This window comes from Cryptomeria japonica, chromosome 11 (assembly GCF_030272615.1).
Source record: "Cryptomeria japonica chromosome 11, Sugi_1.0, whole genome shotgun sequence".
In the NCBI taxonomy this organism is placed as follows: Eukaryota; Viridiplantae; Streptophyta; class Pinopsida; order Cupressales; family Cupressaceae; genus Cryptomeria; species Cryptomeria japonica.
In genome coordinates this window covers 309,040,495-309,065,419 of record NC_081415.1, presented here as the reverse complement: position 1 = coordinate 309,065,419, position 24,925 = coordinate 309,040,495, and the positions used below count along the sequence as shown (strand labels likewise).

Genomic DNA, 24,925 nt, shown 5'->3' with positions numbered 1-24,925 from the left:
AATTGATTTACATCATGCATATGTAGCAGCTGTTTGCTTATGTTTTGTGAGATCACTTTCCTTGTGCTGTTAATGATTTGGCATTTTGTCAGATGTTTAAAAAATGGAATTGAACCATCTTTTGCACTTGACACAGCTAGTGGTAGTGGCAATCCAATTGATTGTGGTTCAAATGAAATTGAACCAAATGCTGATATTGACCTTGATGCTTCTAATGAAGAACATGAATATTAAATATCAATTGTAATTTAAAATTTTCATTGTGTAATGACATTTTGAGACTTGAGTATTTTCATTTTTGCAAATTATGAATATGAAGTATCTAAATATTCATGTGCGTGTGTGTAACTTATTGCAGTTTATTGATCCAAGCTCACCCAATATGTCACCAAGGTGCAATGTAGAAGTGTCTATCAAATGTAACCATATGGTGGACTTAAGCCCCACCTTTGTAATCTACAAGTGGAGATTCTTTGTCAAGATAGACATGTTTATGCTGTAGCAAAAGCTAGATAGCTTTGTCTTGGGCAGCTTTCCACTAGAGTTCAAGAAAAATTTGAAGCTCTCCTACAAAATCTAATAATTACTTTTTGAACAAGAAAGCATCCTTTTTGGTAGAGGATAGAAAATTTAGATGGGAGGCAGTGAATTTAATCCAACAAGAAAATACATGATATTTTAGTTAATCATCCCTTGAAACTTATAACTCAGGCAATCATCAATAGTCCTAGTGGACAAGCAAATTGATAGCTTGCACAAGTGAAATGAGTTGTATTGTGGCATCAATTGATGAGGGGTTTGTCCCCACTTATAAATTGATGATTAATAGTGGTTTTAAACCTTAAATGCCAAAAAATATGGGCGCAACTTGTCACCTTTCTCTACAATTCCTGACTGTGTGGAAGATGGTGAAACCTCCTAATTCCTAGAGTCCATCCCAAAAGGGATTGACAAGCACCTAGAGGATCTAGCAGAGAGTTCCATGGTTATTCACATACATATTTCACTGATGACTTCTTTGCACAAAGAAGGGTACGACAAAGGAAGCAATAACAAGAATGATAGTTAAAGGCTACTATGATAGAAACCATAGTTTTAAAACTCATGGGACTCGCCACGGACTTGCCAAGACTCGCAAGTCCATTGGCGGGCCGAGTCGACTCGCCAAGGACTCGTGAGCCAAGTCCTGGCAAGTCCTTCCCAAGGACTATAGAGTTTTTTGAGTGGACTCGCACGAGTCTTTCACTTGGACTCGCGACATTCACTGAACGTGCCCAGCCACGATTTTAAGTTTTTTTTTTTTGTTTTTTTTTTTCACTCATTTGGCAATGTTGCTTTCTGAAAACAGGTTTGTAAGGTTTCAAGGAGGAGAGGAAACAAGATTAAAACAGCCGCATTCTCTTCATCAGAATATATACATGAAATATAACATTTAAGTATAGACTTATACTTTAAGTTATATTTCATGTATATATTGGCAAGATGTTTGAGAGTGGTTTCAGATTTCTAGGAGTTATAATGCAAATTCTAGGTTTTAGAAGATCTTTTAAATTTTCAGACTTAGTCAAATTTCAGTAATCAGTAGGCTCCTATTAGCATTCTCTCCCTCTCTCTATCTCGCTCACTTTATCTACCCCGAATTTTAGACCTATCTATCTCCCTATCACTCTTCCTCTATCCCCTCTCTCTACCACTCTCTATCTTACTCTCTCCTCTCTCCCCCAAGATCTAGACCTATCTCTCTACCCTTCTCTCTCTCACCCTCAAACCCTAGTAAGTGGTGCTACCCTCAACCTAATTTTGGGGAGCTGGAGAACCCACATTGGACTCCTAGAACTAGACCCTCTAGTTCTATCTCTCCCTTGGTTTTCACTAGAGCTGGAAAGAGGAAGATGTAGTCTTATCTTTAGTTTGTTCATTGTTGTTTTTCACATTTGGACATATCATTATATGTAATTTTGTAAACATTTATAAACTTATGTTGCTATTATACATTTTAAAGTTTGAAACTAGGAGTATGAATGATAAAATTTCAAATATTGAGTGTTTCTAGATCATATGACATGTGTAATGTTTCAATTATGGCTCTTATGTTCTCTAAATGCATTAATTTCTTTATGCTTTTTTGTAAAACTACGTCGTCGTTTTTTTTGCCAAGTCCTTGCCGAGTCTGCGTCCAATTTTTTGGTTTGTCGAGTCCGTGGCGAGGCCAAGTATTAAAACTTTGATAGCAACAATATAAATATCAAGGAGATGCAATGATTCTTCCAAATAAGATAGGATTTTTAGATCCACAAAACTAACAAGATGGAAAAATTATGATTCTTCTCACTCTAAATTGATATGGATCACTTCAGAGATAAAACAACTCAATAATTTGCCAAACCAAAAAAGATATCCATCATAGTAGTTGTCTTCCTCAGCATCTTGACTATGGTCCGTTAAGGTCATAAGTTTTTTCTAGGATGAATTAATGTATATATTTAGATTGTGTTTAACTACAAGTGAATTTTTCTTTTTCCAGATTTAGGAACTGTGGCAATCTGTTGGTGAAGGATATTGTTTTGCTAAGGCCAAAAGCAAATATTCCTCTCAAATGCTGAAAGGGGCAGAAAATTGTATGCATGAAAAATTATTCCATTGGCCTTTGGGGTAACGTTTTGTTTATACTATTACATTTTACCCTTTAACAAAACATTAGACATAGTAAACTAGACCATAAATGAATTTCAAGGGAAAAAAATGGTACAGACATGGACTTAACCTCATAAATCATGGAAGGCAATGAATTGTTCAATATGTTGTTGATCAATTTAACAAGTAGTTCATTTGAAATGTATCCATTGTCTTATGACATCATTTTGTACACGAGGAATATACCACCAAACCTATTTTAAATTGATCAATATACTTGCCTAAATCTACTTCTAGAAAAATCCTACCAAAGAAACATAAAAATCAAATGCACATAACTAATTTCATATATGAAAGAAATGAGCAGCTACTCAAGATAGAACATTTGTTAGATAAATGGAATGTTGTGTTTACATCTAGCGGAATTGTCTCCGATGGGAACAAGACAAACACATGAATGGTTTTCCTTCAAGGCATCAAGCAAAGTCATATATATAAAAGGAAAATGATAGACACAACAATGATCACAACCATGGACTCATAACATTGCCATAACCATTACTAATCTGAAAAATTAAAAAAGAGATCACAAGTATATTAAATTTATTAAAGTAATATTGTAATATTTAGTTTATAGTGGTCATTTAAGTCGTTTAGTTAGTTTTTGGTAACTTTCTATTCTATAAGGCAGTTAGTTAGTATTTAGAATCTTTCTTTTCTGGCTTTGTTACTCAATCATTTCCATTATGGGAAAATCCTCTGTAATTGCTTATATAAGGAGCATTCCTCTCCTTTTGTTTGCATAACAATCAATTATTATTTCATGGTATCAAAGCATAGGTTCTTTTTTGGGAAAAAAATTTAGTAAAAAATTCATGCTCTTTACCTATAAATTTTGAGGAAAGTTTTATATGTTTTTTGCCCATTTCTTTAAAAACAAAATCGAAGGTTCTATCTGTAGAATAAAGGGTTTGATTGACAGAGTTTTTTTTATCGATTTTTCAAATAAAATCAAGGGTTTTTGTTTTTAGCGAAGTTTCTTTGTGGTTTTTTTCGTGAGCACCAATTCTGCTTAATCGCAACAACCCTGCATTTCAAAATCACGGTTTTTTCACACCCTTCTCTGCAAAATCGTGGATTTGTTTGAATCGTGCGAGGTTTTGGTGCAAAATCGAGGGTTTTTCCGCACGATCTACGTGTTTTTTTTGCACATCTCCTTTTCTCACAATGACATCTATTTTCCGTGTGAGGTTTTCTTGTGCATTTTCTTTTTTTATTTACAATTATTCTAAAAAAATTGTGGGCTATTTCTGAGTGATTGGTTTTTTGCATGGGTTCTCTTTGTCTTATATGCACGCACGATGAGGATTTTTTCGTCTATCTCAAGCTGCAACTAGGGTTTTATCTTGTGTGGCTCAAGTTTTTATTGGTACTGAATTTATGAGCAAAATTTTATATTTTGATGATTTTTGTTTTAAATAATGGGATTTCTTCATCCGCAGCTAGGATTTCAGCACACAAGGGTTTCTATTTTTTTTAAAATTATTTCACAAATTTATGCTTTGGGTATCGAGGGTTTCTAGGGCAATAGGACTATTTGCAATTTTTTAAATATTTTTATCAAACCTAGGTTTGCTTCAACAAGTGTTTTTTGCAAGATTTAAAAAAAATAAAAATAAATAAAAATTGGGTTTCGTTTTTTTTTTTTTTTAATCAACAAAAATCGAAGCTATTTGAGAAGCTGATTTTTTATCTCATTTTCCATGTATTTGGATAGCGGGAGGTATGGCTTCATTACCCAACATCATATTGGAAGGCACTCAAAGGTTCAATGGAAAGAATTACAATACCAAGACATAGAGGATGCTCAACATTTTGAGTATTGGTGCCTAGATCAGATTGTTTCAAGTAATTCTACTCATCCCGCAATTGTAGGCAAAGACCAAGACAAGTTTGATGAGCGTAATCATGAAGCAATTATGCTGCTCAACTTATCAGTCACCGATGAGATGCTTACAGAACTGCTGCACAAATTTGGACTCACTTTAAGGATCTGCACAAGACGTCATTTAAAGGCAGAGATTTCTTAAAAATATGTTGTTCTTGATAATGATGGATGACAAGATGTCTTTGCAGGATCATTTAACGAATATCAAAGACATTCACGATCAATTGGAGGCCACTAGTCGCAAGATGGAAGAAGAGGATATGGTGGTTATCACGTTGGAAAGCTTACCACGATCCTATGACAACTTCATCAAAACTCTCAACATTACTTCGACCAATGTCGACCTAAAGTTTGACAAATAATGCAACGAGCTCTTGCAGCAAAATAAGTGGAAGAAGCAGTTTGGGTACAGCAGTGGGTCAACTAGTCTAGAACAAGCTTTTATTGCCAAGGACAAAGGCAAAGGCAAGTCAACTCAGTAGAAAGGACAAGGAAAACCTAATGATTCTTCACAGAATCTGAAATCTATCACATGTCACTATTGTGGTAATCTTGGTCATATGAAGTTCTGTAGAAAGCGGTTGGCTGATCAAAGATCCAACTAGCGAGGATCTCAATAGCAAGCTCATGTCACATAGCACTCAGAGAAGTCAACCTTCTATACATTCAAGGCCAAAAGACCAGCAAATCATGACAAGTCTTCTACATGGTAGTTAGTAGAATGACCATTAAGGGAGAGTATTAAAGTAATATTGTAATATTTAGCTTATAATGGTCATTTAAGTTGTTTAGTTAGTTTTCATTGACTTTCTATTATGAAAGTCAATTAGTATTTAGAGTCTTTCTATTTTGTCTTTAATTCTCGATTGTTTCTGTTATGGAAAGATCTTCCGTAATTGCTTATATAAAGAGCATTCCTCTCCTTTTCTTATATGACAATCAATTATTATTTCAAAATTAACATTGAAAATCATGTGTTCGTAGCTATTAGCTCAGCTAATGAATCATCTGCCCTTTGCTATTTATTCAACATAGGTAAATGTGATATTAAAATTATGATTCCATGCATTTCCTCTCAAAAGAACTTGATGTCTGTTGTGACATTTTCACACATCGCCCCATTGCAAATGGGGACCCCCTTGTTTTTTCTTTTTAGGGTAGTGTTTTGGCATCTTAGGTTTTGTCTCGGATCTCTTGCTTGCTTGCACATGAAGTCAGCCTTGGGAATTAAGGAAAATTCCTTAACCAAGTAGCAAGTCCGCCAAAGGAAGATGAAGAAAATTTGGCTGTGTTGAAAAAATTCAAATCTCAATGAAATTTGACATAAAGAGAAGGTCAAAGTTGGAGCAATTCCTTAAAGCAATTTAAGGAATTTCATCGAAATTCTCAAGGTTTACTAAGGATTGAAGACAAATTTTCATTTGGAATTCCAAGTTTCCTTCCGACTTTCAGTCTGAATTTCTAATTTCCAGACTTGCAGCAGAATTTTCATTTCAGATTCTTCAAAATTTTACTCAAATCCATCTTGCTTTATACACATTTATGCAGATTTGGAGGCAAAAACTTTGCAATCAGAATTAATTTCAATTTCCAAAATTTCACTGAGTCTTATTTTTAGTTATAGTTACAATTTCGAGAATTTCATGAGTTAAACCAAAATTATCCTTTGAAATTACATCAAACTTTGCACTCCAGGTTGGCAACAAACATCAAACCCCACTTTCTTTTAGCTTAGAAATTTTCATGTTTTTCAGGTGGTAGATGTCGACTCAAGAACGGATTTCCAAAAAGGTGCAGATGAAGTTCAATAACAAAGGACCGCAACTGGAGTCCAAGATTGTGACAAAATGGAAGAAGGTTGGAGATTCCAACCTTGGCCATGTGGACCTCGAAGACTTCAAGAAAAGAACAAGGCAAAGAAATATTCGTTAATCCATAAATATTCCTTAGAATAGATGAATATTGATGGTGCCAAAATAGAAGAAACAATCAAAGCAATCCAAGACAAGGTCTTCGTCACAATCTCTAATGTGCTTGAGCAGGAAATAGTTCGTGACACAGACTTGGATGTAGAGAACCTGAAGGCCAAAGTTCAGAGCAACTTCTTCACTTCTACAAATCCAATACAACAGCAGCATTTTAGCAAGGCATCCACATTTCTGTCGATTAAGGATGGTTTTCGAAAACTAATGAGATGAACCTAATGGAATACAAGACTGACGTTTTGCCAGGTGTCCCAATGGAAGAGCTCAACCCCATAGTGACCAAGTTCATTTAATTTGCTGCCAAGGAAAAGGATAAGGGACGCCCACTTCTAGAAGAAAGGTGGATTTAATAGTTGTTTATTTCTCATTGGTCCATTTTGGATAACTATGTTAGCTTGCCTTATTTAGCAATTGATGTTTTAATCTTGGCCATTGATCTTGGATCAATCTAGGTCGTTGCTTTGTAATGGGGTGTCTGTATAAACCCTCCTCCTCCCAATTGTAAAGGGAGAGATTTCAGAGAAATTGTTATAGTTATACTTCTTAAGTACTAAACATGATTCATTGTTCAATTGTTGGTGAATCTTTGTCCATTTTGCAAGTTAGCATGGTTTCTTGGCTCTCAATAGAATAGATTTAATTTGCAAGTTGATAGATTGAATGAAGGATTTGATAAAATTGCTTAATGTGGAGTTGATGTGTCCATACATTTTATAATTGCATGATTTTCAATTATTTTGCAAAGTTATCATGAACTAGTAAATGAAAACTTCAATTCTATTGCTATATTCATTGTTCAATATGTTAGTGAATATGAGTGACATGAAAATCTTTTGAATTCCTTATAAGGTAGCACCATTCTTGTGTAGTTGTTGAATTTGGAGAAGCAAGAATTGGTTTAAATTCCACTTATGCAATTTATGTCTTCTGAGTTCATAGGATTAGACTAGGATTAGAATTATCTTCCTAAACCCTCATCCTTTTGCCCTTTTTTTCAAGTCTTAATAGAAGTAGGATTGAAAAGAACTTATTGCAAAATTATTTCAAAAAAAAAGAAAGTCAAGAATCAGAAAAATCTTTACATTGTTTATCTCCTCAAATAATTATGTAAGTCCCCCTTGAGATTACCAGCAAATCACAACGAACCAACTGAGACTATCCATACAAATTTGGGAACCTTGGAGTTGTTTTAGTGATCACACAGTTCGGCTGTTTAGCACATAGAAGATTTTGATTAAGAGAGAATATGATATCTCTGGATATTTTATTCTGAGTTGATGTATAAAAACCACACCAACAATGTCCAACTAGGAACATTCAAAAAGTAGAAAGAGGTCTAGATATAAGGTCTAACCAAAGTATAGACTCCATTCAATCACCTTTTCTGTTTTCCAACTATGTCGAAAATTGCCTCAACACTTGCTTCTGGATGAATGCCTTCCACAACTATAGGCATGCATGTCATATTAGACATTGATCCTTCAAATATGGTACTAACCTACTAGGAATCACTGACCTTCCACAACTTTAGGCATGCACTTTATCTTTAGAGGGTGATACTTTGAATATGGTACTAATATCATTCATTCAGACCCAAAAAGATTAACTTTCATTTCTAGAATATTTGATTCAGGATCCTGAATTGACAATTTCGAAGTTTCAATTCAGAAAAATCCTTGCGAAACACCCACAAATTGTCAAGAGACGTCATAGATCTTCCATAAAGGAATGTCATTATACATCCCAATTGTCAATATACCTTCAGAAAAATTAGTTCCCAATCAAAGCATCTTTAAGTGTCACAACAGACCTAGCTCAATAATGTGCCTGTGTACAAGTTGGAATCTCTTCATATTGTTCATTGTCAACTCTCCAATTTTAAATTCAGTAAACTAATAAGCAATTGGAGAAAATATTGTATGGTTTAAATACTATGTGAACCGATGTAATGTAAATAAACTGATTTTGATTAATAACCTGCACATGCTCATGGTGTGTTCGTTAGCCAAAATATAAAATTTACTGCATCCTACCCTCAGTATGTTGCCTATCTACTGCAGTGCACTGATTCTTTATTTAATTATTTCTCATATCTTAGATGCTTGAAGCGTGGATTGACCTGCAATATACTTTTAATATTTGCAATATTTTTTTCACTGCAATATTTTTTCTTGTTCTGCTTTGAAACATACAAGATTGGAAGGCTCAAGAGAAAATACCACAGCCTTAGTCCAGATGCAGGACAAAGTTATCAACCTTTTGTTTTCGATTGTAATATCTTTTAATATATTAAAGGTATAAACCTTCAATGATATTCCTATTATTGCAAACCTTTTATGTTGGTAAGAATGTTGATTTCTTCATACATCAAGGAATTGCTTGCAAATGATATTTTTGGCTACCATTTAGGAATCTTTTGTTGAACTGAAGAATATCTGGCCAATGTACACTAGGGATGTCTCCCCTATGTTTTCAAACCCATTTCCTATAGGAGACATTTCAGGGATGTGGGAACAGATCAGAAACGTCCCCTCACAGTCCTCAGTCATCAAAAAATTATGAAAATGTTTCCAAAAGGCCTACTTTTCAGTTATGGTAGTGGATGAACCAGAGATCCCCTAACCGTCCTATGCACAGCTACCCATCTGCCACAGCCCAATCAGCATAAAATAAATTTATAAAAAGAGCACAGATAAAGAAAGGGTGATGAAGGGCCCTGTTGTGACCTTTAAACACATTGCTCCATTCCAAATGGAGACCCCATCTTTCCTGCTTTCTGGTCTTGTTAGTTTAGGGTTTTGGCAGTCAAGTGACAATTTTCAGCTTCAAATGTCCGAGTTTCATCTTTGGATGTGGTCACGTTTCCAAGTCTTCACGATGCAAATACTGACAAATCTTTAAGTTTTGGCGACAATGGGATCAAAATGCTGAAAAGGACGTTAAAAATGTTAAAATGATCCTAAGTGTAGTTTGCCTTAGCTTGGCAATTTATTTTTCTTAGTGTTGAATTTCAATTTGCCTTAAAATTTGAGCAAAAACTGATGAAAATGTTACCTACTGATGTGCATTTTGTATGGAAATGTTAAAAGTTCCTATACAAGGCATTTTTCCACTCCTAAGAGGTGAAATGAACCCAAAAATGCACAAAGTCCCGATGGACTTCGATTTTCCACACTTGAAAACTTGGGAAAATTCACAAAGTCTCAAAGAGAATAGAATCTCCACTGCATGAATTGATGAAATTGGGTGAGTTTGGACTTAAAAGGCATGAAAATCAACTAAGTCCTGATGGGGGACATTTTTCCACTGAGCAGTTAAGTTAAATCAACAAAAGTCTCAATGGAAAGCATTTCTCCACTTTGAAATCAAGATGAAAATTCAAAAAGTCTGGAAGGAGGATGTTTTTCCAATCCATTTCGAGCCTCAAATTACCTATTTAATGTTAAGGACAAGCAAAGTCCTGATGGAGGTCGAATTTCCACTCCAAGACTTAGTTTACAAGAAAATCAAGATGCCATCGTGGAAAGTCCCGATGACTGAAGAATTTCCACTAGGGACAAAACAAAGGAAACTAAGAGTCCCAATGGAGGTCGTTTTTCCACTGGGCTTACAAGGTGAAAATGTACAAGGAATGTGAAAGTCCTCATGACCCATGATTTTCCACTTGAGGGAAAAGGGACCAAAACAAGACAAATTAAGCAAAAATGATGAGTCCTGATGAGGATCGATTTTCCACTTGGAGAATAAAGGATCAAATGATGCAAAAATAACATGGATATAGTGTCTTGATGGAGGTTGATTTTCCACTCGGGGCTGAATTACAAAGAATTGACCAAAACTAAGTGTCCCAATGAGCATCAATTTTCCACCAAAGGGGCATGAGATCAAATTTGAGTGAGCATTTTAAGGACAAATTAGTCCAGATGAAGATTGATTTTCCACCATTTCATTTGGTGGACAAAATAAAGGGAAATGTAACTGAAATTTAGTGTCCCAATGCATATCGTTTTTCCTCACTTTGCTAGTAGAATAATTTATTTGTCCCACATTCGCTGTGTGGTGAAAACAAAAGGTGAAATGCTGAATAAAACACATGCCAGCAAGCAATATAATAATCATTAAGTCACCGATTCAAGGTCAAGTGAGCTGGAAGGGAAGGAGATCAGAATCGCCTAGGTCAGCAAGAAGAGAGTAAGAGCTGCGACATTTGCCTAAGGCATCAATGGCGCCACCATTAAAGGTGTTTTGTAACATATAAAGGGAAGCGACATTACCAGCTTAAGACATCATTTCCAGCTATCACTTCAAGGGGACAACGTATCATTTCCAGCCAAAACAAATGCAAATCGTATCAACCACATGAATAGCACAAGGAAAGGGATAGCATTCAGCTGATAAGACACGATTTTCAGACATTTTTCAGACCTTTCACACCAGGACAGTGAGTTTGGTTGCAACATCATTCATAATTCTGAGTTGAAGGATATTCTCGGACTTACAAATTATAATCAGACCTTTCATAAGTCTGAAAATCAGTTTCTTTAAGGCGAAATTTCCAGATTTAGATCAGAACCTTTGTATTTTCCAGAACCAGCATTGCATAGTTTCAATTTTCTGATTTTAGAGAGCTAATAAGTCTGAAAATCAATTAAAATCAGAACCCCAGTTAATTGTGGAAAATTATTTGTTCAAGTTTATTGACTTCTCGCTTCATAAAGGTACCATATCAAAAGCGGGGATAGCTGCAACGAAGATCTAGTCAAAGAAAGTACTTGAGGGATACTACTTGGAGTCTCAGATATCTTCCGAATGAAAGAAGGTTGGAGACACCAACATGGAGTACCTGGATGGGAAAGAGATGAAACGATGGATGTATGAAACAAAGAACCAACTACCCTCTCCTTTAGCAGTCAACATAATGAAGAGTGGAATTTACCACGCAGCTGCATTTCCATCAACAATACAATGTAATGAGCTCATGGTTGAGTGTGCTAGGCACTATGACCCACAGTCAAAAACAATTTGAACACCTAAGGGGTTGGTGCTTGCATTTCTCACCGAAGATGTAGTAAGAGAAGCATTTAGGATTCCCAATTACCAAGGGATGCAAACAAGGACAAAGGAGGATGCCTGAGCTATGTTCGAGAAGGGACCAGATGCATGTATGACTCTCGTTAACAATGAGTGAGTCCTTGAAACCAGGCATCACCATTCCAAGCTACCAAAGTAACTCCTAAGTTCAGATTTCAAATAAGAGTTTAGTGATATGATCTTCCTACTTAACAGGATCATGGGAGCACCTCAAGGAGTTTTATTTGAGACATGGATGTTTTATTTTATTGAGGAGATATCAGCTGGAACAGTAATGATAAATTGGGCAAAGATCATAAGTGATAACTTGGATATATAGTTGAGAAATTTGGAGAGAATGAAGTCTTTCTACATGACTTCTTACTTAGTCTACATGCTAGCAAGGCATATCAAATACAAAGGACTAATATGCAAGGGTGAAGTCGAGAACAAGTAAGGTCAACATAAGGTGTATGAATGCTATCCGCAACTCCACATACATGAGAAAGAACAGTATAGAAGGGTGAATGATACATTCACCATGTACCCCACACTATTGCTACAAGGTGTACATAAGAGGTTGTCCAAGGAGGCAATGTCATTAGTAGGAAAATATGGATCATGGCTTATCCAATTCCCTACCTTCACACACCTAAGGATCCAAGGATTCACCTCTGAACCTTGCAAGCTTCCCAAGTATCCGACTGACAAGATGGTGTTGCTTTAGGTAGTGAGCCAGCTATCTGAGTTTGATTGCATTCAAAAAGAAAAGCATAGGCAAGGTATAACTTTTCCTATCACACTTCGGAAAATTATGGAGATATGCCCCACCACGACAACAACAGATACAGTTAATGAAGAATTAGAAATTTTCCATCTTGGAATATACAAGACTAGAAACCGTTTTGATCCATTTTAGAGGATTTTAATAGCCAAAGGAGAAAAGTTTACACACAAAGTTGACATCGAGGACTACTGGGCAAATCTTACAAATGAGTTCAGAGTTAGGAGAAGGATGTGGTCTCAAATGTTAGTGGACTTCATAAGGAAGTGTAACTTCTTCTCAATTCTTGACCAAGTGAAAGACGATGGGAATCATATTCATCCTCAATATGGGAAGGAGAAAGACAAGCTGATTCCATCACCTGATTGGTCACAACCCGAAAGGGTGGACTTGAACATTTTGATGAGAGAAGTGAATGATTGCTCCAAAGAATGGGTAGGCAAACAAATCAACAAGCTAAGGAGCCAGAGTACCACTTTGACCTATGAGAAAATGAAAAGTGAGCCCTTTCAAGCAAGGTAGAAGATAGTGTGTACCCTCTAGCAATCGTATCCAAGCGGCTCTATTGGTGAATGAGGCAGCCTCCCCCATAAGGTCCAAACGGGAAAATAGAATAATATGGACAGAATTATCCGCACCATCAAAAGCGAACATGTGAGGATGAAAGACGCCGGCCACTTGTGCAAGATGGTGAAAGAGGTAGCTTTCTCCCGTGAGAACACCTTCTAAGAGAAGAAAGAGTATAGCTGAAGGAACGCAAGCAAAGGGTAAGGAAATTGCCAGTCAAGAATCCAAACACAAGAAGCACAAATCCAACACCCCTTAGTCTACCATGAGTTCTATTGATGTGTTTTTTACACACATGCGAACACATAATAAAATACCCAAAAGTATCTTATCCTCTCTTGAACAAAGCTTCTCAAACGCTGAAGATTGGCTTAAGGATCACTTGAGACAACTCCAAGGTTCATAAATGCCAGGTCTTGACGTGTGGATAAGCACGGTTGGTTGATGTGATTGCTGGTATCACCAGGGGACTTACGTTGAATTGTCAAATGCTTGAATCGCTGGAACTCGATCATCTGATGTTGTAATCTTGTGATGCTTTTCTGTCCTAAACTAGCTTGAATTTGAAAAAAGGGCAAAAAATGAAGGGTTGAGGAGTTCTATTCTAAGACCTAGAATGTGAGAAGATAGGTGAATGATCAAATACAATCCTACTGGGCGAGGTTTCAACATCAACTTGAACAATTTGACACAAGCTCAATGCAATCTTCTAAGGACATTTCAAAGATGTTCAAATCATTACCATCAAACATTGCTCACCATTCAAGTTAATGCATAAACAATGGACGCATAACAACCTGAAGTTAAGCTCATATCATTCCAGTTGACCACGCAAGGCGCACTTACAATCAGCAAGAGGTTAGTGGTATGGACTAAACGGATTCTACACAAATGCATTCAACAATTTCCTCCATCCAATCTAATCAACATGAAAATACATTCAGAAGTAAAGACCACGCAAGTTGTTGAAGCAACAAATCAAATTCACCATAACTTCAATGAAATCAATTGTTCTTTACAACAATGCTTTGACAACGATCTTTGCCTTCTCCTAATCTAACTTCTATTCTAACTCACTATTCTATTCTTCTCCTACTACTAACTATTCACTACTCACTATTTATTAACTATTAACCTTTACAAAATGAGGAGCTTGAGCTTTATATGAGAGCTCATTACAATGAACGGTCAAGATCAAATCTCCATCAACGGCCAAGATTTTACAATGAAAACCCTAATTAGGGTTTGTTACAACAAACTCAATTTGGCCAATGAAATAATTACAACATCTTAGCATAACCAATAGATAATAAGGGTAGGTGCCTCAAAGTTTGTGCCATCATGGGCGAGTCAAGTACATTGAATCAAGACGTGCTGATGCGAAACTCCTTGATTTTGTGAGTGATGATTGGGATGCCACTTCAATCTTGCACTTGTAGACTGGATTCATCATCATGAAGGAATATTTCTTGATACTCAACATTATCTAGCTTCAGCGGTGATGATGATGATCTTCTAACTTTGATTAATTCTTCTAAAACTATCCTCTTGAGGACTTCAATCATGGAGGGGCAAGATATACTCTTAGTTTTGAAGTATTGATATTGCCTTGGAACGAACTCTTGATGGCACAACTGCTTCTCTGCTTTGGAAGTCCTTCTTTGTGACTTCCTTCATGTTGTTGGTGTTGTGGATCATGTCTTTGTGTAAATGAATACTTCTTGTGCTTGTCTATGAAGTTCCCTCGAAGGTATCTTCCTTATATCTTAATCTTGATGTTGAAATTTGATCCTTGAGAGGCTTGTTTCAATCCTCCTCCAATGAGATCCCCTTGATATCTTTCTTCATCTCCTGCAAAACAAAAAAATGAGCATCAAACACACATGATATACCTTCTATATAACCTCCTAGTTTGATGTAATTATGTGATTTCATGTGGTATGCAAGTTTAATAAGAGGATTTAGAGAGAATTCGCTCTCATGAAGGAGTTATTGAAGTTGTTTTCACTCCTAGAGAGTGGAGCACATGAAGTTCACTCCCAAACCCCTGCTCATGAAGTTCGCCTTGACCTTGCTTCACATGAAGTGATTTTTGAACTTTCACCTGTCATCTTCTCAACTCTAAATGACCCTTTCCAAACATCAAATCAGTTCAAGGTAGTCGTCTTGTAATCAATCTTGCAAATTCCCCTTCAATTAGGAACACATGGAGTTGAGCTCACTCCATAACTTTTACACTTGAAATTCGCTCTTGAAGCTCAAAACATGAAGTTCGCTCCCCTCTGTGCATTTATGAAGTTCGCTCTTGTATGCTGATTCTTGAAGTTTGCTCATGTACCTTGGTTCTTGAAGTTCACTCATGTACCTTGATTTGTGAAGTTCGCTCATGTACCTTGATTCTTGAAGTTTGTTCATGTAGCTTGATTTGTGAAGTTCGCTCATATACCTTGATTCTTGAAGTTCGCTCATTAATGCTCCAATTTGTGAAATTCGCTCATTAATGCTCCAATTTGTGAAATTCGCTCACCTCCTCCAATTTGTGAAGTCCGCTCATCTCCTCCAATTTGTGAAGTCCGTTTTTGGGTGTTTGAATATGAAGTTTGCTCCAAATTGAATCAACTCAAGGTAAATGCTCTCAAATATCCTTCGCTCCTCTACTTCCAACATGAATTTCGCTCATCTCCCTCCAAACATGAAGTTCACTCATCCTGCTCAGTTTGTGAAGTTCACTCATATGCTTCAGTTCATGAAGTTTGCTCATGTGCTTGAGTTGATGAAGTTCGCTAATGTTCTTTAAATCATGAAGTAGAAAAAATTCGCTCCCCTAGCTTAGTTTGTGAAGTTCACTCATATGCTTGAAGATGAACTGAATTTCAAACCAAAACAAACTCTTTCTCCAATCACTTCATTGTTTAATCATCTCAATCCTTAGGTTTCTCAAGCTTTCAACTACAAGAACATGTCAAACTTTCCCTATGAAGGCCTAAAATGCAAACTTCGTCCCTATCAAGGAGCTCATGAAGTAAACTTTGCTCCAAAGAAGAGGTGATCTATAATCAAAACCATGCTCACTATCTTCATTCAAATGCTCTAATTCACATTCAAATAAGGCTTTTTAAGGGAATTCGCTCCAAGGGTGATGGTCATGAAGTACACCCCTGAGGGTATGTACATGAAGTGAAGGTTCTAACTCACTCATTACAACGGTATCCACCTGACTGCTGGCCTTTTGACCACCTATACCCCTCTAATGCAAAGGCTAATAGCTAAGGACTCTAACACTATCCTAGCAAGTAGGAAAAAAGTGGGGGTCCCTAATAGTAATGGGGCGATGTGTGAGTACCTCACAACAAGTTCCTCAACCATTAAGGATTGACATGCCGAAGGAAGACAATGTTAGGTCCCGGAGAAAACTGAGAGGGGGGGGGGGGTGAATCAGTTGTCAAATAAATTCAAACATAAAACAACTTAACCAACCTTAATGCTTAATATCAGTAAACCAAACTTTATGCCGGTAGACAGTTTATCAGTTAATTACAGTACCGGTAAAGATTAATGCATGAAACAGAAAGACAATAACATCCACAACACATAACACCTATGTTTGTACGTGGAAACCCAATAAGGGGAAAACCATGGTGGGAAACCTTACCCACAATCAGATGATACTACTGCAGATAGTATGTGTATACAAATGGGGTCTGCACATGCAGAAAGGCCAAGCGCCTAGAGCTCACTGCTCAAACACAAATAGGAGTCACACTGACTACAATTGGATGGTTAAATCCAATAATGATGTACTGCTTAAAATAGCATCTTCATATGCTAGATTCAGTACCGATGTAGTTCTGATTGCTTTCACAAAAAACTTGCTTCACCTTCAAATGATGTCTGCGTGTATAGCTTTGCTTATTCTCGCATATACCTACTTCCAATTTCTTTTCCTAATCGCATATCGATCTTACAAATAAGATCTTACATATATACCATAACCTAAGACCAATTTTAGTAGGTCGGCTCTAAAAGATATTACAATAAAATAATTACAAGTGAATCAATATCCAATTCAAGATGTCGGCTTAATGCATTTACAATAACAACAAAATCATCTCCAAAGCCTGTCGTGCTGATCTGGAATAGATAAGCCTGTCGGTGCTTATTCTAGACCTATTTGCCGGTAACAACAAATATGCAAATACAAATATGTCAATGGACAAATCTCCAAGACAAAGTGTCCAAACGATGTCTTCGACATAACCAGATGTTTTCCATGCCATTCCAAGTGTCGGTGAACAATATATCCTGTCGGTGTACAAGATACTGGTGACTGTGCATAAAGTCACTTGCTTGCCGGTGAACATTGCCAATCCTCCAAAGTGCCAGAGTTGATAAGTGGTAAAGGTGTTGACATCAATGACAAAACCATATCAACATAACCAAAATACCAACAGACAAAGAATTCGAACAAGGTTCTAACATGGAAATCCTACCAGATAATGAACAGGATAAGCATGCATCAGCTCAATCAGCACCACATGAAGATAAAGAACAGCAACCAAGATCTCGAACCATCCAGCTTGAGGTCCATTTAGGAAATGATGTGGAGGACCTCAGTAACAGGAGAGTAGATGAAGAGATAATTTCTGCCTTGAGAGGAATTGATGATCATCATCAGCTTGAAGATGGAATTAAATTTTAAATCTACAATTCGTGATTGGTTGATGAATAGTATGTAAAAGAATAAAGTTGGAGAAATGCAACCCATTGAAGATATAGATGACTTCTTAGCCCGGATTGGTAAGGCTAAAGAAAAGAAGGTAAAGAAGTTCTCTAAAATTACTAGAGATGATTCAGGATCCCGCATTTTGCAAGTGGATGTCCCAGCAGTGGACAAGCCTAGAGATGACATCACTCCCATGGACTATCAGGTTACAACAATTGATCTTGGACCATCCACAAAACAACAAGAGTTTCAAGAGCTGAATGATTCCACCAAGGCTATTGAGGCACAATTAAACAAAGTTGAAGAGAAGGAAATGTTAGAAATAGAGAACAGGAAACTCAAGGAGTACATTGAGGGGTTGTTGAATCCCCTAAGGCGTGAGGATCCTACATTTTTTCCACCCATCGCTATTGCTCAATGGTCACTTAATGATCATGAGACAATGATATCAAGAGGCTGGAAAATGGATAGAAGATATTTTGAAGCAAGCAGAGGACTTCCTAGTCCAATTTGTCCAAGCCTACGATAGGACAACATTACTCATAAACAGGATACGATGCTTGGAGGTAGTGTGGGAAGAGTTTCAACCAATCCAAGACAACACTATTCCTCGCCTCAAGGTGTTGAAGTACATTAATCCAAGAGAGAGTAATTCAAGAGGGAAATGTGTATGATTTCCATGGATGGTATTGTTCCTTGGAAATGAGGAAATCAGTGTTTGATCATGCGAGAGATGAGTGCATGGAAATGGAAGGAACAATCTTAATTGAGGAATTATTGGGACAAGATGTCCACACTTCTAGTAGCTTGAATTTGGAGGGATTGAAAAAGAAAATGAAGTTTGTTTACTTTCAAGGGCTAGAGTCTTATCAATAAAATTTTGAATTTGGAGGGATTGAAAGAGAAAATGAATTTTTTTTTTTACTTTCAAGGGTTGTTTTCCCCATAGGGTGTCAGGTAAAGACATTGCATAAATGACAGAAGTACACAGAATATATGGAACTCACAAGTGTTCTATTGATTCATGGTAAGCCAGTACATACAATGATAGCAATATGTTCGACTACAATAGCCTATCCAAAGACTAGGAACAAATACAATATAAAGGAGTCTGGTCAGTTACCCGGTACCAACAGTCAACAACCGACGGGTTAACTGCCGACGCTAACACAGTTTACCTTAATGCTTAATTACCCGACAACATCATCCCCCCCAAAAAGAAACATCGTCTCCGAACGACAGACAACCAAAATGGGAATGATGTACAAGCAAAACTGAAACCCCAAAACAACAAATTACTAGGATTGGGGTAGAGATGGCGTCCCTGATGGTCTCGTGGATGAGGAAGAGGCCAACTGCTCCCGGAGCTGCAACACCTGCTCTATGCGGTGGCGAAGATCCCTCTCAACCACCAGCTGGCGCTCCCGAGACCGTTGCACTCTGAATACGGCCTCCATCAACTCAGTATGCTTCTTATCCAGCTCTGCCCTCGTACTACTCAGACTAGCCTCCAACAAAGCCCTATCGGCCACCCATGCAGCTGAGGCTGCTGCTAACTCGGCACGGACACGAGCCAACTCCTCCTCCATACTCCCTGTCCGGGCTCTCTGCTGAGCCAACTCCAACTCCAGTGTCTCCCTAGTGATATCTGCATCCTGCTAAGCACGACGATGTGCCAAATGACTATCCTGTATGGCCTGCTCGATCCTCCTGAGTAGGCTTTGCACCTAACTCTCTCCAGTCTGTCCAGGGTGTTGCCACTCCTCCAACATCACAGGAAGATCCACGCGAGGCCATCCTCTGTCAACAAAGCACCGCTGAAACACCTCAGCAACTCCTCCGGTAGCAAATGCCAGGAGACCCTCCAACGCTGGCTGCCCTAGGGTCCCTTCCTCCGTCAAGGCCAAAAGTCTGCGTGCCTCACTCTCTACTGCTCCCAAAAACTGAGTCAAGGCAATGGGCTGGTTTTTTGTAGAACCAGGCATCGGAATGTCTACCTGTGGCACCGTATCCTCCGCACCACCCATGTGCTGGAGTAGGTCCGTAGGTTCCCCCTGAGCACGCATCTCATGAGGAGAGTCACTGCCCTCTAAATCAACCACCTCCTGATGGTGACGTGTGGCAGGTGGGGGTCCTAATGGGGCTTTTGGTTGCGCTGAGTATTGCTCCAACCATGAGTCTGTATCATCTCCCTCAACGTCACCCCTGTCTAACCTGATCTCTTCACCTCCATCCACTGGCTCTGTCCAAATAAGGGATGTGTCCCTCGGCTGAACTACACTGCTACTAGGGACCTGTGAAATCTGCCCAAGGGAGGGACGAGGATGCAGCTGGCCAAACCCCGACACAGGGATTGCTGATATGGCTCCCACTGTCACTCCTGTTGCTGGTAATGGTGTCACAGTCCCATCTGTAGTCAACATAGCGGGTGCATATACTAGCCTCCCAGTCTGAACACCTGTAGGTCGGACCACTCTTCCTCATGGCAGTCCCCGTGTCCCCTTCGGTATCTAGCCGAGGGCAACCGTACCACCTGCACCTTCTTCCGTACGCAACTCTAGATACGGTACCTCCATGTGTGAGACGCGAAATCCGGTATCACCACCCGAACATCAAGAAGATGTCTCCTCCGACTCCGCCCTTGAACTACTCTCGGTGGCCGAATCCGACTCGCTAGCAGAGACTACCTGAATCTGGGGCTTCCGCTTCCTACTAGATGGTGCATCCCCTGTGTGTGTATCCAAATGAGTCCAGTAAAAAATGGAGGGCACGGTAGGGTCAATGTTGTCCCGCGGCTGCCACCCTTGCCTTTCTTCCAGCACCTGTATACGGACTGCATCCAAGAATAACCCAATGGCGTGGTGGGGCATATAGAATGCCTTGTGCTTCAGTGTGAGGAACTCATGAATGCGGTCTGATAGCACAATAGCCCAGTTGTACAGCGTCCCATTTCGGAGCCCGTTCATCAATGCAATCATCAGCATGGCTGTGTCGAAGGCCCTACTGGCTCCTGTGAGACGGCTCTTTATCAAGTCGAGCAAGCACTGCCATGCACCAGGTACTATGTAAGATTTTTTCAGTCCTCGCCCGTTGGGTGCCGTAATCCTATCCCACTCTACTCTGGTCAGTTTATCCCGACATATTTGTTGTAGCAGCTGATTTTTCCTCTCGGCGGACATCTTCATCGCATGCTTGTCCACCTTCTTCCCTTCGTTAGGAATGCCAAAAACCCTGGCAAAGTCATCTGGAGCAAAAGACACGGTAACATCTGTGTGCTGGTACTTGAACGAGGAGGTGTGCAACTCATCATTATAAGATTTTATCATCATGCGCAAGCAAGGCTCAAAATCCCAAATGGCGAATATCGACATTTGAATGGCCCAATGCACCCGTGCCCTTCCTAATTGTGTTTTCACCAAAATGTCATATGGGGACTGCGCCTCCAACCACCATTGCCTGCACACATTGCCGTTCAACCCCTCGAAAGTGATTGTGTCCGCTGTGACTTTCGGCTGCCTTTCTTTCTTGCCTGTATCCGGTACAACAACCTTCCCTTTATCCATAGGACAGTCTGTAGACGGTTTCCTGGTTGTCTTCTCTGAATCCTGTAGTCTCCTCCAATCCAGTTTTTTCAACTGCCTAGTGCTAGACGCCATCAAATGATTTTTTTTTTTCCAAACTTATATCTTTCCTCTCCCGGGCACCTTCACATGTTCTTTCTTCCGATTGCGATCTCTTATTCCCCTTGTTTTCCTTTGGCACCCCTGAATCCGTACGGACTTTTTCTTGACTCTGGCAGCCCCTTGGTTCGTACGGAATTTGTCACACCAAATCCAGTTACTGGCGAAGGTCGTACGGACTTTGCGTCTGAATTCCGTACGGAATTTCGGTTCTCCACTTTCCATATAGAAATCTTTGGCACTATCGCCAAAAAAATTCCATACGGTTTTGTTCCACCTTGCCACTTTAATTTCGTGCGGACTTTTCCCTTCACTGTTTTTTATTTCCGTATGGAAGGTTTGCCTCCCCACTGTACCAGATTCCGTACGGAATTCGCTTTTCCTTGATACGTATGGGCCTCTGCCTATAAAACGTACGGATTCTTTCCTTTGTTGGCACTCCTTCCCGTACTCTAATTTTCGTACGGATTTTTCTTCTGAGATCCGTGCAGTGTTATTTATTAACCATACGGTATTTCCTTTACTTGTGGAATCCGTACGGATCTCTGTCTTTCAGTTCGTACGGACTTACTATGAACGAGTCCCCCTTTAATTCTTCGGGACTTCAAAAAAAAAACCCTTAAAAAAACATTCTTTTAAATTTTTCCAACTTGTAAAATTTCCTTCTTTTTTTTTTTTTTCTCGCCACTTGCAAATTTCCCTTCATTTTCACAAAAATAATAAAGACAAGTTCCTGCAAAAAATAATGAAAAAGGTGTGCGCCATGAAGTTTCGTGTGGGTCTGCCTTATCATCTTCATCAACAACTTGCAAAAGCATACACCAAATTGCGGCAGGATAGTTTGCCAAGTGTCACAATGGAAGAGCTCAATTCAGTCTTGTCTAGATTCGTTGAATATGCAGCCAAAGAGACTGATAGAGGAAAGAATCTTCTAGAAGACAGCTTGCTTGATGACTAGGCGGCATCTCATTGGACCTCATTCCTCGAGCTTTGTGATATGGATAAGAATCCATTTTTTGCTAGAAATCCTAATTAGGGTTGTGTTAGCATGATCTTGGCCCTTGATTCCTTGGCCATTCATTTCATTTGAGACTCTATATAAACCCCTTCTCCTCTCATTTGTAAAGGAGAGATTTTGAGAATTGTTGCTTTGATGCTGCCAAAATTTAATTGAATCATTGAACTTGGGTGATTATTATGAGTTCTTGGAGCATTATGTGTTTCTTTAATCCTCAATTTAGTTTAGAATTTTGCTTTAAGTATTTTAGTTGAATGAAGAAATTGTAGAATGGATCTATATGAAATTTGTTTATCCATACCACTAGCTATTTGCTGATTGTAAATTTGCCTTGTGTGGTCAACTAGAATTTGATCTAAGCTTAACTTCGATTTTTGCTTACTCATTGATATGCGTCAAATGGAAGGTGTTAGTGTTGTAGGTATAAATTTGAATATCTATTAATACCTAAGAAGATTGCACTAAGCTTTGTAGAGTTGTTCGTTGATGACAAAACTAAGCCTAATTGAATTTCATAGAATCATTCACTATCTCTTGCATTCTAGCATTAGAATAGAGTTCCTAAACCCTTTCCTTTTGCATTTTATTTAAAAATCTTCGTTAGAGATAAGATCAAGTCCTCATCTTGCTGAATCATAAGTTATTTCAGAACCATGGCAAATATATTTTCATTTATGAAGATTTGGTTTGATTAGAACAATTGTGCAAGTCCCTTTGTGCACACAGCAAATCACATTAGCCATTGAGTTACCCACGTGTCAAGACTTGACGATAGAAACCTTGGAGTCGTCTTGGTTGATCATACATTTAGCATCTAAGGTGATTTTGATCAAGAGAGGGTGAAGTACCTTTGGTATTTTATTCTATTAAAGGCATCTAAAAAATAGGACCCCCACAAGGACTGTATTACCCCTTTATACCCACCCTAAACCTAAATAACGGCTTTAAAAAAAATCATTTTTCTATTTTCCATTAAGAGAAAGAAGAACTGTCGTGAGAAGAGAAGAGAAAAGCAATGAGAAGAAGGCATGAGAGCATTGAAACTACATCATTAACTTAAAAGTGATAAAATTATGAAAAATGGCAAATGACTTGAAGGTTTAAGTAATCTTTAGGCTTTTAATTTGGGAATGAACACAAGGGCCCTGCCCTGTATCATGACAAGAAGCATGCTTGGAGGCACTGCCCTAGACCCCTACGAGACACATTGCCCCTCAACCACTTTGGGGATACAACACCCAAACCCCTACTGACCCCACTTACAACTTCATATAGTCAATCAAGAGAAAAAGGACTTGCCTCCCAATGATGAGGACCAAACACAAGAAGAGTTCACTGGGGTTCCATTAAATGTGGCAATCCATCAAAGTGGTAGTGACTTGGACTCAAACTCCAGTTTTGATACGGAGTTAGCAGATGCTGATTAGGGACAGTAGCATAGTTTCTCTGTTTTTGTCATTTTGTAGTTGAAACTTGCAACTGTTGGGCATTTCTTTGTAGTTTTTATATAATACATATGCACGTTCATCATGAAAGCAATAAATTTTGTTAATTTATTTGTCAACTCTCAAGCGAAATCTGAATTCGACTCTAATGCTATGTATTAAGGTTCTATATTGCATCTAATGAATGTCTTATCAATGTTATCGTATGAATATTTTTTAAAAATTATATTTTTTATATTTTTTTAATCTTACCTATATTTTTTATAGCCATCTCCTAAGACATGGCCTCCCAAAAAATTCATCTTGGAAACATGTATCGCCCTCCCCTACCACCCCTGTCCCAGAATCTTGGTGTAACATAACATTTAGCACATAGGCTTTCTGCTAATATCAAAAGCATCTCCCTTTTTTTAAGTTTCCAAGTCATAGTGCGCTGAGATTTTTATTCTGAGTTTTAGTCAAAAAATGTGTTCAACAAGTCCAAATCAAGTTGGAGTCTAATTACTATAGTTTGCCCTCTTGTAAAAAAAAGTCATATGCTAAATTCTTACACGCTACAGAGATAAAATCAAAGAAGATATTGTTGTAAATAATACAGTTGCTGTCAACTGTTACTTTTGTTCTGGCATGTCTCTCAGCCTGTAAAGCTTTCTTTTTCCAGTAAAATAGTATGGTATGTGCCCACACTAGACTCCTCTGCTCAGCACGGTGGACTGTCTCATCTGACACCTTTACAAACTTTTAAGTTGCACTTGCAGCCTTTGTTTCTTCCAATCCTGAACCATTTAACAAGCCTCTTTCGCGTCACTGCTCATAACCATGCCCAAAACATGCCCCTCAATTTTCATATCCCCATCTCTGGTACACTGCTGGAGACTTATAATAGTTTTAACTTGTAGTTCCAAGCCCAACCATTATCCTTTTATCTGCATTCTGCAATTGTTGTATTGGCATATAGCAACCAAGGGGGAAATTTTCTTTAGTTAACTCTCAATTCATACAGTCCCACTGGCTAACCATGCAGTCTTCAAGATTGTAATGGGTACCTTTTTCGACACATGAAGATGAGCC

General features: G+C 38.3%; 1 protein-coding gene across 1 annotated transcript in view; it reads right to left on the bottom strand.

Annotated features, from left to right (window-relative positions):
• LOC131065039 (protein CHLOROPLAST J-LIKE DOMAIN 1, chloroplastic) overlaps positions 1-24,925 on the bottom strand; it is a 149,056-nt gene that overhangs the window by 9,024 nt on the left and 115,107 nt on the right. The window lies entirely within an intron of this gene.